The 11,878-nt window shown below is 43.0% G+C and overlaps 1 long non-coding RNA gene across 1 annotated transcript; it reads right to left on the reverse strand.

The window, feature by feature from the left end:
• Positions 1-1,347, reverse strand: LOC120298503. Its single transcript, XR_005554097.1, has 3 exons — positions 1,262-1,347; positions 915-1,029; positions 1-355 (listed from the first exon to the last, which is right to left on the reverse strand). It is a non-coding gene; the product is annotated as an uncharacterized LOC120298503 (long non-coding RNA).
• Positions 1,348-11,878: the final 10,531 nt, after the last annotated feature.

Below are 11,878 nucleotides of genomic sequence, written 5' to 3' on the forward strand. Positions count from 1 at the left end.
TTATTTTGTGAGAAGATACAGAAGTGCAATTTATTGTAATTTATCTAATGGATACATAAATAATGATTTGCAGCAAGGACAATCTCACTCTTGGTGTTTGAAAATCTGTGATATTGATTAGAAATTGATGCGACAAACTTTGAAAGGAGAAACATAACAATCATTTCAAGGAGGAGGATGGGGGGGTGAAATTCTGCTGGTCCTGATGCCTCCCAGCACCCTTTGAACCATTCCCTTGTCCTTCACGGCTGGGAAGAGGCTGCTGGGCTGGAAGCAACGAGAGGAGGAGGAGGAGGGGAGGTGGGCAAAATGGTGGTGGGGTCCTTGGTGAAGACCCTGAAGGAAGACCAAGAGCCTGTGGGGAGAATTCATAAATCTTACAACTGTGTTAGAAATATTGTACAGGGAATCAACTGACCCGGGTCTCCACAAAGTTCTGATTAACAGCCTCCAAACTCCTTTAAACTTACACAAACATAAAAATTAATTAAATACTTATTTCAAGTGGTAAACACACACAAGCAAGCACACAAAACTCAATTAACAAAATGTAATCATAATTACAGTTCAAACAAAGAGACTCAATCCACATTACTTGATTTAATCCACCCCTTCTCTGAGGTCGGCACGTACACACACTCACAGCCCTCAAGGGTCACCCTAGAATCAGCACACACACACTTGCACTCCCAGGAGAAGCCCCCCTGCAAAAGAATCGCTCTGCACCCCGTTTCTCTGCAAACCCCCTTTCTTGGGGGAATAAATAATTCTCCTTTCCTCACTGTTGCCAATTGTTCTTCTGACACATCAGATCTTTATATATATACACACACATTCTTTTTTTCTCTTACATACCAAAATTAAATATAAAATTCTGGAAGAGAAATTCAGGGTTGCTATCTAGAAGTTCTTACCTGCTCTGTCTTTCTTCAAACTCTTTTTCTGCAGTTGGTCCTTTTTCACCAAACGCTCCTTGTTCTTCAATTAGAGCTCGTCTTTTTCCGACAGCAGCCTTGAGATTTCTGTTGTCTTCCCAAAAATTATGAAGAAGAGAGAAAAATAAGCCCCCTTAGTTTTTTTACTCACATCGCCATGTGTCACTGCAGCCTTAATTATTTTTATAGTCCATTATATTTTGTTTTTTCCTAATCACATTTAGATATCTAAAAAGGTATCTTGTTTATGTCTGGCCTCAGGGCTCCAATCAATCCATTTGAATCTGAAAGAAAAAAGTCAGGATTGCTATCTAAATATTTCTCACCTTTTAAATTCTTCTTTAATATCGTTATTTCCTCTCAGGACTTCCGCCTTCTCCCCATCTTATTTTTGAACCCTGAAACTCAGATCTTGATTCTGCTTGACTTTCTATAAATGAGGAAGAACAGAGCAGGAAATTTCATGAAATGTAAATTACGCCCTGCCTCTTCTTGATGTGTCGTAAGATCTTTTGAATGCCTGAGAATTTGGCAGTTGTGGCAAGGAGAGAGTTTAAAAACAATCAAAATCATAAGAATTAATAAAATATGCCACTAAGGACACTGAAAAGTTCAGCTTCTGTAAATACCTTCTGCCCCTATGAACTACTTCATTACCCTCATTATTTAGGTCTTTCTTGTCATACGCACATAAACAAAGACACCTCAGGTTTATCAAACCAGATTTATTTCCTCGGTCACTTTCCTGATGGGTAGCAAGGTGGCATCAAAGAATTATCAGTCGGAACTGAGATCAGATCAACTGAATATACTCCTTTTTCATAAATTTGCTGAATACTATTAAAATGGTAGTATTTAATTAAATAATTATTGAATTACTGAATTTGTGTAGCCACACATGTCAAATCAGTGACTTTGGGGGGCAAACAACTATAAAACAATAAAATGAATTGTGAATCAGTTATTTGCTTGATAATTTTCCTTCATTAAGAAGAATTTCTTCACGGTGATATATTTCATGGTCATGAGAGGAATTACGTAACTTTGTTTTCCATAAGATAATTTCTCTGTGATGTCAGCGGAGAGAAAGAGGCTGTTAGGCTAAACTTCCTTTTTAGGAAAAGAATCTGGGATATAGATATACAAATAAGTGCATATTTATATCCATATCAGTATTTCCATACACATGTGCAACCCCAATTAACTGCTGTAGATGCTCCACAGGGCAATAAAGGTTATTCATTCTGAGGTAGAAAATGATCATTTTAGTTAAATTGTTTAAGAAATGTAAAACACAGTGGTTCACACAACATGAACCATCTCAATTTTATTTCAATGTATTGGTATTAAACCTGGCTGAGGAATCTAGATAAGGTGGCAATGAAGAAGCCAACCAAGAATTAGATGAATTCATATATTTAGTGATAATTGCCATTATTTAATAGAAATTACATTTTTGCTGTCTTAAGCTTGTGGTAGAAACAGCTGCCCAAGAGATCTAGGGGGTCCTCTCTCCCACCATGAGTAAACCAGACTTCCTGGTCTGGGGAGAGAGAAGCTAAAGCGGGGACGCGGGCGTTTGGGGCAGCCCAGACTCTGCGCAAGAAGTCAGCCCACTCTCTGAATGTTTTGAGAAGACTGGAGATCTGTTGAGGTATATAATATATAGCTGCAGTCAGTATACAAGACATTAACAATGAAAACAAACACGACTCCTTTGGGTTAGTCTATTTTTATTTCCTCGCAGATTAAATCAAAGTCCCTCCTTAACATTCTAAACTGGGTAAGACGTCTTTTAAAGAAATGTGTGGCCCCTTCCCCAGTATTTTTGTTACTTGTCCTTGCTGAGGCATGTACCGGACGGGCATCCCCTTTTGTGGGGCACCTGCTCTGCCTTTGGGGAGAAGAAGCAGTGTCTGGACCTGGGCCAGCCATAGTGCCGTGTCCAGAGCCTTTCAGGTGCTGCCGCCAGGGATTAGACCTATCCGGCCGTATGGTACCTACTGCTAAAGTGATGGGAAGCCCCTTTCCCAACATCCTTCCTGTCTGTGACTATGAAGTCGCTTTCCCCCTCTTTACCTATCACATATGGCCACACCTGTGGGACAGCCACGTGTTCTGCTTCTTGTGCATGCACAAATTTGGCAGAAGAGCCCCAGTGTCGAGCTTGTGGTGGAAACAGCTGCCTGAGAGGTCTATCAGGTCCCCACTTCCCAGCACGAAGTCCTGAAGAATGGAGGCAAAAGGCAGGTCAGCCAAATTCAAATTCCCAGCATTTTCACCAGTTCCAATTAACGCTCAAGCATTTGCCAGGGAAAAAGAACTTCCTGGCAGATGCATGCTCCAATATAACAGCACACGAGCACCAACTCTAAACCGATGATGGTAGAGTCATAACTGGCAGCGCCAGTGACCACCAGAACCCAAGCCAAATTAAAACCACAGCTGGGCAGCCAAACCGGAATTGAATTCCAGAAAAGTTTGGAAACAGATGAATGGTTCCAGAAAAACAAAAATGTGTGCACAATGAGAGACGGGTTGCCTTGGGTAGGGGAAAAGTTATATATACCAACAACCCAAAGAGTCACATTCATGCAGCTTTCCCATGACACAAAATCAGCAGGGCATTTTGGATTTGTAAAAATTTTACACTTAATTCAATGGCAATTTTGGTGGCCATCCATAAAGGACATAGAAAGCTATGTAGCCAGCTGCCCAAAATGTGCTACTGCAAAGAGGTTGCAAGGGAAATCGCCAGGACTATTACAAACAGTGGCAGATCCCTCAGCCCTCTGGAGGGAAATAGCCATGGATTTTATAGTGGAATTGCCAGAAAGCAATGGGAATACTGTGGTCTGGATGGTCACGGATTTTTTTTCCAAACAGGTGCACTTTATCCCTTGCCAAAAGATTCCCACTGCAAAAGTCTTAGCAAAACTTTTCATCCAGCACATTTACAGATTGCATAGGGCACCCCAATGCATCATCTCTGATAGGGGAGTGCAATTTATGTCTGCATTTTGGAAGGAATTTTTATCCCTCTTAGAGACCACTCAGGGACTGACATCGAGCCATCGTCCACAAGGAAATGGTCAATCTGAAAAATTGAATTCAATACTTGAGCAATATTTAAATGTTTTATTAATTTTCAGCAAACAAATTGGACGGACCTACTCCCTTTTGCAGAAGTTGCTTACAATAGTGCAGTCCACTCCAGCACAGGTTACACTCCTTTCCAAATAGCCAACGGTCAAAGTTTCAACCCCATGCCAGAATTAACCCCAAACGAACTGGCGATCCCATCACTGAAAGAATGGATGGAACAATTACAAAACACCTGGCCAATAGTCAGAAAAGCACTAGATGAAGCTAGGCAGGCATACAAAGCACAAGCCGATAAAAAAGGGTTGAGCCTACACCATTCATTATAGGAGAAATGGTGTACTTATCTACAAAATACCTAAAGTCCCTACAGCCCTGTAAAAAACTTGGACCAAAATATATAGGACCTTTTCCAATTAAAAGAATCATAAATCCAGTAACAGTAGAATTAGAATTACCCAAAAATCTCAGGCAAATACACCCAATTTTTCATTGCAGCTTGCTGAAAAGAGAGCGTCAGTCACCTTTACGGCCAAAAATCCCCCCACCACCTCCAATCATGGTGCAGGGTGAGCAACACTTCGAAATAAAGGAAATCCTTGACTCTAGGAGATATCATGGAGCGACTCAGTACCTAGTTACATGGAAATACCTCCCTGCCTCATAAAATGAGTGGGTCCATAAACGTCATGTCAGAGCTCCAAAGCTATTAAAGAAGTTTCACACAGAATATCCTAACAAGCCTGACTAATTTTTATACCTGTTTTGTTTTCTTTCAGGTGGATCTATCTTATTTTTGAGGGGGCCGGATGTCAGAATCCAATTATATTTCATCTCTAGTTATCGACTATGGAAAACCCCATTTCTGCCCTCTCTGGATTCTGTCGTACGATGAAGGGAAGGGGGGGTGAACAAAGGTGTTTTATGTCCCTCACTTCCTTTGGTACAGCTTCAAAAGGGACTGAATGTGGATACCACCAAAAGGACTAACCATAACAATGGAGTCATCAGCTTTCATCTACTCCTCTCTAAAGTCTCTTTTCCACCGACAGTGAGGAAAAAGGGGGTGGAAATGTAACGCCGGGGATTGTCACTGGACAGATGGTGGGGTGGGATGGGACTGCTGGGGGCCCCTTAAAACCTTGAACTGTAGGACTTGGGCCCCAGGTCCTGTCTAGAATGCCTGCAACCATTTTCTCTTAACAAAGATGCCTGTTGGAAGAAATATTCCAAGAGTTCTGTCTTCTTAAGATGCAAAGTGGGTTGGGTCCTTACATGGAAGCTAGGAGAAGACAAAGACACGTAAAATCTGCATACCCCACCCAAACCCTGGGAGTCACTAGCCCTAGCACCAGGGAAGCAGGGTATGTGATGGGATTAACCCACCAACAACAGGAATGCTAGAGAGGCACACTCAGGTCAGAATACATGACACAGGAAATACAAAGCCTGAAACAGGAACAGTAAACTACTTTAAACAAAAGGCTCAAGAGGGGTATAAAAACCTACTAGCCACATGTGCTCAACTCTTCCCCCCCCCCTTCTTTTCTACAAGAACTACCTTGCTGTCTGGCTCTTCAATAAACTGCAACCTTCTTTCTAAAACAGTCGCCATGTTGCTTATTTATCCCCAGCTTGAATGAACCAGGATGAAGATTTTAATCCATCAGTATCCTCCCCCCCAAAAAAAAACTGACATAAATTTACGTGGGGGATAGTTGGGGATTCTGCTGAGAAAGTGGCTATCAAAGGCAGAGAGAGAGAGGCTTGTCTCAGTGCCCCACACAAACGGTGGTGGTGCCTTTCTGTTGTGGATGATGTCCCCATGGTCTCACAAAACTTGCCTAATTCCTGGTTAAACGCATCTAATAACCAACAATATTTAGTTTTCGGTGACAACATCACCCATCATAACGATCTCCCAACAAACGCCCCCACTGAGGACACAGACCGGCTATACGAAGGCCAGACCGTTCTGATATTATTTTGTTTCTTTGTTGTATTCCCCATTTCCTCTTTCACTGGTTTATTCCCAGTTATTGCACACTTGTTTCTTCTGATGTAGGCCATATCCATTATGATTTAAGGTAGATACTTCTGGACTTTGGACACAAAGTTTAAAAACCTCAACCCGTGAATTTTACATAAAGCTTCCTGGATGAAGAAATTGGAATAGAAAAGAACTTCCTGATAGACAATATTTAGGTCATGTCAGGATTTTTAGTTGACTAGCCTATCATGCCTACTTTTACCTGGGACTTCTAGAAGATTATACACCAGATTGTTACAAAAAAGCAACCTTGGCATACTGTAATGTGCATTAATAGATAAATTGCATGGCTTAGCCATAAAGGTATATTATATCCAGCCTCGTTAACAGAAGGACTCCATGAATTAGGCTACTAAACTGTTAATTCTCTCTCTCTCTCTCTCTCTCTCTCTCTCTCTCTCCCTCTCTCCTCCCTTCTAGCACTGGCAATCTTACCTAATTGGGTCATGCAATGTCTGTGAGAGAACAACCAACTCAGAGAGCACCAAGGACCCCTCACTTCTAAATAAGCATGCTCACCTGGCTTCCCAGATCTGAACTGCCCAGACGGCCCGCATGCAAATTGTTCATCTGTTGACCCGAATTAGGAGACAGCATAGGAAGTATCAATTGTGAATATGTGCAGAGGGCCCTGCTGACTTTGGGACCTTGCAGAGTCATGGAGGCAGGTCATGAAAGGGCAGCAAGGAAAACAGCCCACGTCCTAACCCACCCGGGAACGTCCGAGGTCTTTAGGGAAACCCCCCAAAGGGAACATTTTTAGCTACTTCTGCTTTCTCCCTTCTTAGCTACAGTGTGCCAGACTTACGGGGCGAAATCTTGATCTTATGTGTGTCAGCTTTGCCGGGTGGATTGCTTATGTAATCAGAAGGAATAAATACACTGATTTCTTCTCATTCGGAGCTTCTCTCTTTTAGAGGAGCCCATTTTTGTTCAGCTGAATAAAAACATAAAGCTTAAAGGCAATTTCTGGTTTCCTGTATTTTTTATCAAGCAAAACCTCAGAGCCTGCACAACACAACATTCCAAATTCTGGGACTGACCTGCTAATTCAATGCATGGACTACTATCTGAGACAAATGGCTGTCCAGTCTCTTCTTCAACACCTCCAGTGATGGAGCATCCATAACATCTGGTTTCTAACAATAAAAGTTCTCTTGAACCCTGGGCCACTTTCCTTGACCTCCAGAATGTTGAGGTGCACCACAACATCTGCTCACCTCTGAGAAGAAAGCCATCCCGATGGTCTTCACCTTTATATCAGAATGACATAGGTATGTGTTGGTCTGTCTAAACATCAGCTTGAGTTGTGCTGTAGAGAACGTGAACAAGGTCCTAAAAGATCAAGTACGGAGAGATCAGACAAGATCTGCTGGTTAGTGAGAAGAATCACCAAGGCAGAGAAATCATTATCTGAATCATCGATAAAGTGATTGAACGAATTACTCAATTTAGAGAATTTCTATGGCTGCCCACCCTCCACAGGTGTTTAACAACAGTTCATAAATAAAGAAAACCTCAAAACACAAATCCAAACCAAGTTAAAAATATCCAGGTGGATATATAATGTGGATAAAAACAAGCATGTGGTTATTTAAAATGCCTGTGGATATGGAATGGGCTACAGAAGTCTGGATCTTGCAACGTTTAGACAAACGAATGCAAATCACTGCAAAAGTTAGTGGCTGTCTGACCCCCCCCTTTGATCCCCTTCTCTCTCTCTTCCTCTCTCCCCCCTTTCTCCCCCCTCCCTCTCCCTTTTTTCTCTCCCCTTCTCTCTCGCTCTTTCTCTCTCCCTCTGTCTCCCTCTCCCCATCTCCCCTCTCTCCTTATTCCCTCTTCCTCTCCCCCTCTCTTCCCTTGCCTCCTCTCCCCCTCTTCCTCTCCTCCCTCTGTTTCCTTCTCCCCCTCCCTATTTCTTCCTTCCTTTCCCCTTCTTCTCCCTCTCTCCCTCTCCCCTTGCCTCCCTCTCCCTGAACAATTCCTATTGGCTTTTGAAAGCCAATAGAATTAGACTCTATTCAAGAGAGTCTATTCTATTGGCTTTCAAAAGCCAATAGAATAAAAGGGAGTAGCACAGCTAAGGAAAAGGGGGAAAAAATGGCGGACTGCGTTGTTTGTCGGCCCCCGTGAAATGGTCGTTCGACCCCCCAATGGGGTCCCGACCCACAGGTTGAGAACCACTGTTCTAGAGTCTCAACCTCTTTTTTACATCGTGGTGACCAAAACTGGATGCAGTATTCCAAGTGTGGCCTTACCAAGGCCTTGTAAAGTGATATTAACACTTCATGCGATCTTGATTCTCTCCCTCTGTTAATGCAGCCTAGCATTAATAAAGGGTTATTAGGGCTCAAGGTGGTTTGCTTACTTCCACGTTTCCTTGGTCTGCGTCACAAAGAAGCATTCTTAACTCCAGGAGAAATAAACATCAACAACAGAAGCCCCAAACACCTGGCCCAAAAAGAGGTAGCGACAGCCACAAGGACCCACAGTTCAACCCTGAGCTACCAATATTTTCTTCTCTTTGTCTTAATTAATTTCTACACCAGCCATCTCAGCTAATTGACACAGGGCAGTTTAGAACAACAGAATAAAACATCGGTTCATTTGTGTTTTAAATTTTTTCTTTTAAATTTTAATTAAGCCTGTATTCAGCTCTGGGAAGGTTGGGGGAGGGTTGGGGTGGGTTGGGAGGGTTGGGGGAAGGGAACTTTTTTTTTTGTAAAATTTTAAATATTTTCAATAAAAAAAACATTATAAACACATGAATAAAAACACAGATTAAAAGTATTTGAAACAAGACACGACGTTCAGGTGTTTGGCTTTGCTGGTTTCTAGCACGTATTTTCTTAAATCAAACTGTTCTTAGTTATTTCTGTAAGTCACCCAGAATCACCATGAGTGAGTTGAGCAACCATATAGGTTTTCTCAATAGATGAATGAATGAATGAATGGTTGAATAAATAAATAAATGAACAAATGGATGGATGGATGGAATGGATTGATAAATGAACCAATAAATGGATGGATGGATGGATGGATGGATGGATGGATAAATGAACCAACAGATGGATGGATGGAGAAATAAATAATGAAAGGTTGGCTGGCTGGCTGAATGAATGAATAAATGAACCAACGAATGGATGGATGGATGGATAGATAGATGAACCAATGAATGGGTGGATGGATAAATAAATGAATCTGTCAGAATCCAATTATATTTCAATTATATTACAGCTGGCAGTAATGAAAAGGGGGTGGAAGTGTAATGCCTGAGACTGTCGCTGAAAGAGGGGGTTGATTGGGTGGGGCTACTGGAGAAACCCTTAAAACCTTGAATTGGAGAGCTTGGAGCCCAAGTCCTGTCTAGCACGCCTGCAACCACTTTTTCTTAATAAAGGATTCCTGTTGGAAGAATTATTCCAAGAGTTCTGTCTTCTTAAGATGCAAAGTGGGGTGGGTCCTTATAGTCCAATAGATGGCTGGATGGATGAAGGAACCAATGGTTGAATGAATGAACCAATGGATGGATGAATGAACCGATGGATGGACGGATGGATGGATGGATTAATGAATAAATGAAACAATGGATGGATGGATGGATGAATGGATGAATTGATGGATGGATGAATAGATGAATGAATGAATCAATGGATGGATGGATGGATGGATGAACCAATGAATGGATGGATGGGTGAATTAATGAACAAATGAAACAATGAATGGATGGATGGATAAATGAATGAATAGATGGATGAATGAACCACTGGATGGATGGATGATGGATGGATGGATGGATGGATGGATGGACCAATGAATGGATGGATTGGTGGATTAATGAATAAATGAAACAATGGATGGATGAATGGGTGGATGGATGAATGAGCAACTGAATGGATGGATGGATACCAAAGCTGCTCTGCTTCTGGCAAGGAAGCCCGCAGATGCTTCAACTTTCAGGGGGATCTTTTGGGGGGGGTGCCTTACCACAAGTTGTGTACCAATTTCTGTCCCCCACTTTGCCCACTGCCTCTCTCGGACCAGGGCAAGCCTGCTCTTGTGCCTCTCACCAACTCTGAGGGGGAGGCCACTGGAGGTGACCCTTCTGCTCAGCCCTTCTCCCTTCCACCAGCCCTGCCCCATGTCTAGACAAAAGGAAAACAGAGTCACTGGCTAATGGTTTACCGCAATTGACATGGTCGATTGGCTGTTTCGCCTGCCGTTGGTTTCCGAAATGGGGTCTTCGTCCTTTTCAGGAGGGGTCTCATCATCTTCCTATTAGCATAGGGGTCTGCAACCAGTGCCCTCCATATCTCTCTTGCACTTCTGCAGAGGTGGAAGAAATAGATTTGGACCAATCAGATTCTTTCCCCCTTTCAGAAGAGACTGTCAGTCCAGAGGTGAAAAAGCTCCAATGGATTAGAGAACTGATGGAGCTTGCGGTGATGGCCAAACTAACGGCTTTCATCCAAGAAAAGAAATATACAGGTCGTTATCCCAAAGATGCTTTTTCACGAGGCAACGGGACTTTTTTGCTTCTTTGTTTTTTCCTTTGAAGACGTTTCGCTTCTCAGCCAAGAAGCTTCTTCAGCTCTGACTGGATGGTGGGCAATGAAAGAACTTCTCTTCCTTGCAGGCAGCTGGTCGTTTGCATTCTTTCTGCAAATTGTTCAAGCTACCTGGAAGCTTATCTGTGTCTTCAGGGTCACCATCTTCAGTCTTACACAACAAGACAAAAATCTTTCTTGGACGTCTAGAATGAATGAAACCCTTCCGTTCCCCTTCAGTCAGATCTTCCGGGAGGAGAAGCGAAACGTCTTCAAAGAAAACAGAAAAAGAAGAAAGTCCAGTTGCCTGGTGAAAAAGCACCTTTGGGATAAGGAGGACCTGGATGAGTGGGAATCTCCGTGGACAGTTATGCAGGTAGTTCTGGACTTACAACAGTTCGTTTAGTGGCCGTTTGAAGTTACAACGGCATTGAAAAAAGGGACTTATGACCAGTTTTCACCAGTTTTAAATGCCGAGTACCACTACAGGTCACAGCCCAGCCGAGCTGAGATGGGGTCGTCGACTAATGACAAAGTTGGACCGTCTCCATCCTGACAGAGCAGCTACAGAAACGTCACAACCGAAGCCTCCAAGGAATTTATGTTTGGGTGAGCCTGTTTTTGGGCAAGAAACTATGGGAAGGGAGCACCTTGGGTGGTTGCTATTGTGACAAAGGTGCAAGGGCCACTATCCTACGAGGTGGCCTTGTGTGACAGTCGTGTGGTCCAACACCACATTGATCAATTGCGGCGGCGGCTGGCAAGGCAGAGTCTTCGTGCAGAGGACGAGAGAACTATAGACTTGCATAGGAAAGTGGACATTCCCAAATAGGCCAGACCCACAGAGACTGTACGAGTTGATCCAGAATCAACGCAGAAAACGAACCATGTTTTCCGGCAAGTGACGCAAGCGAAAACAGCGGTACAAGTTTATTCGGTTTGGCCGAATGCAGCCGGACCCGTCTACCTGGCACAGACAGACTTAGCGGCACGGGTCTACTGGGTATGGCTAAATGGCAAGTTCATCGGGAGCCCCAAACAGTTTTGGAGCGCTCCAAAAGAACCCGTAATCCACCAGCATACTTAAATGATTATGTACACAAAATGTACTGGGGGTTGACTTGTCCAAGGGACCGGGGTGTATTGATAGTGAACATTAATGTGTTTGGGTAAATGTGTCTCCAACTGTTTTGGAGGGAAACTGAAGTTTATATTTGAGGGGATAACCAGCTCTAAATCTGACC

Source organism: Crotalus tigris, unplaced genomic scaffold (assembly GCF_016545835.1).
Source record: "Crotalus tigris isolate CLP2741 ecotype Arizona unplaced genomic scaffold, ASM1654583v1 scf7180000023923.54869, whole genome shotgun sequence".
Taxonomy (NCBI): domain Eukaryota; kingdom Metazoa; phylum Chordata; class Lepidosauria; order Squamata; family Viperidae; genus Crotalus; species Crotalus tigris.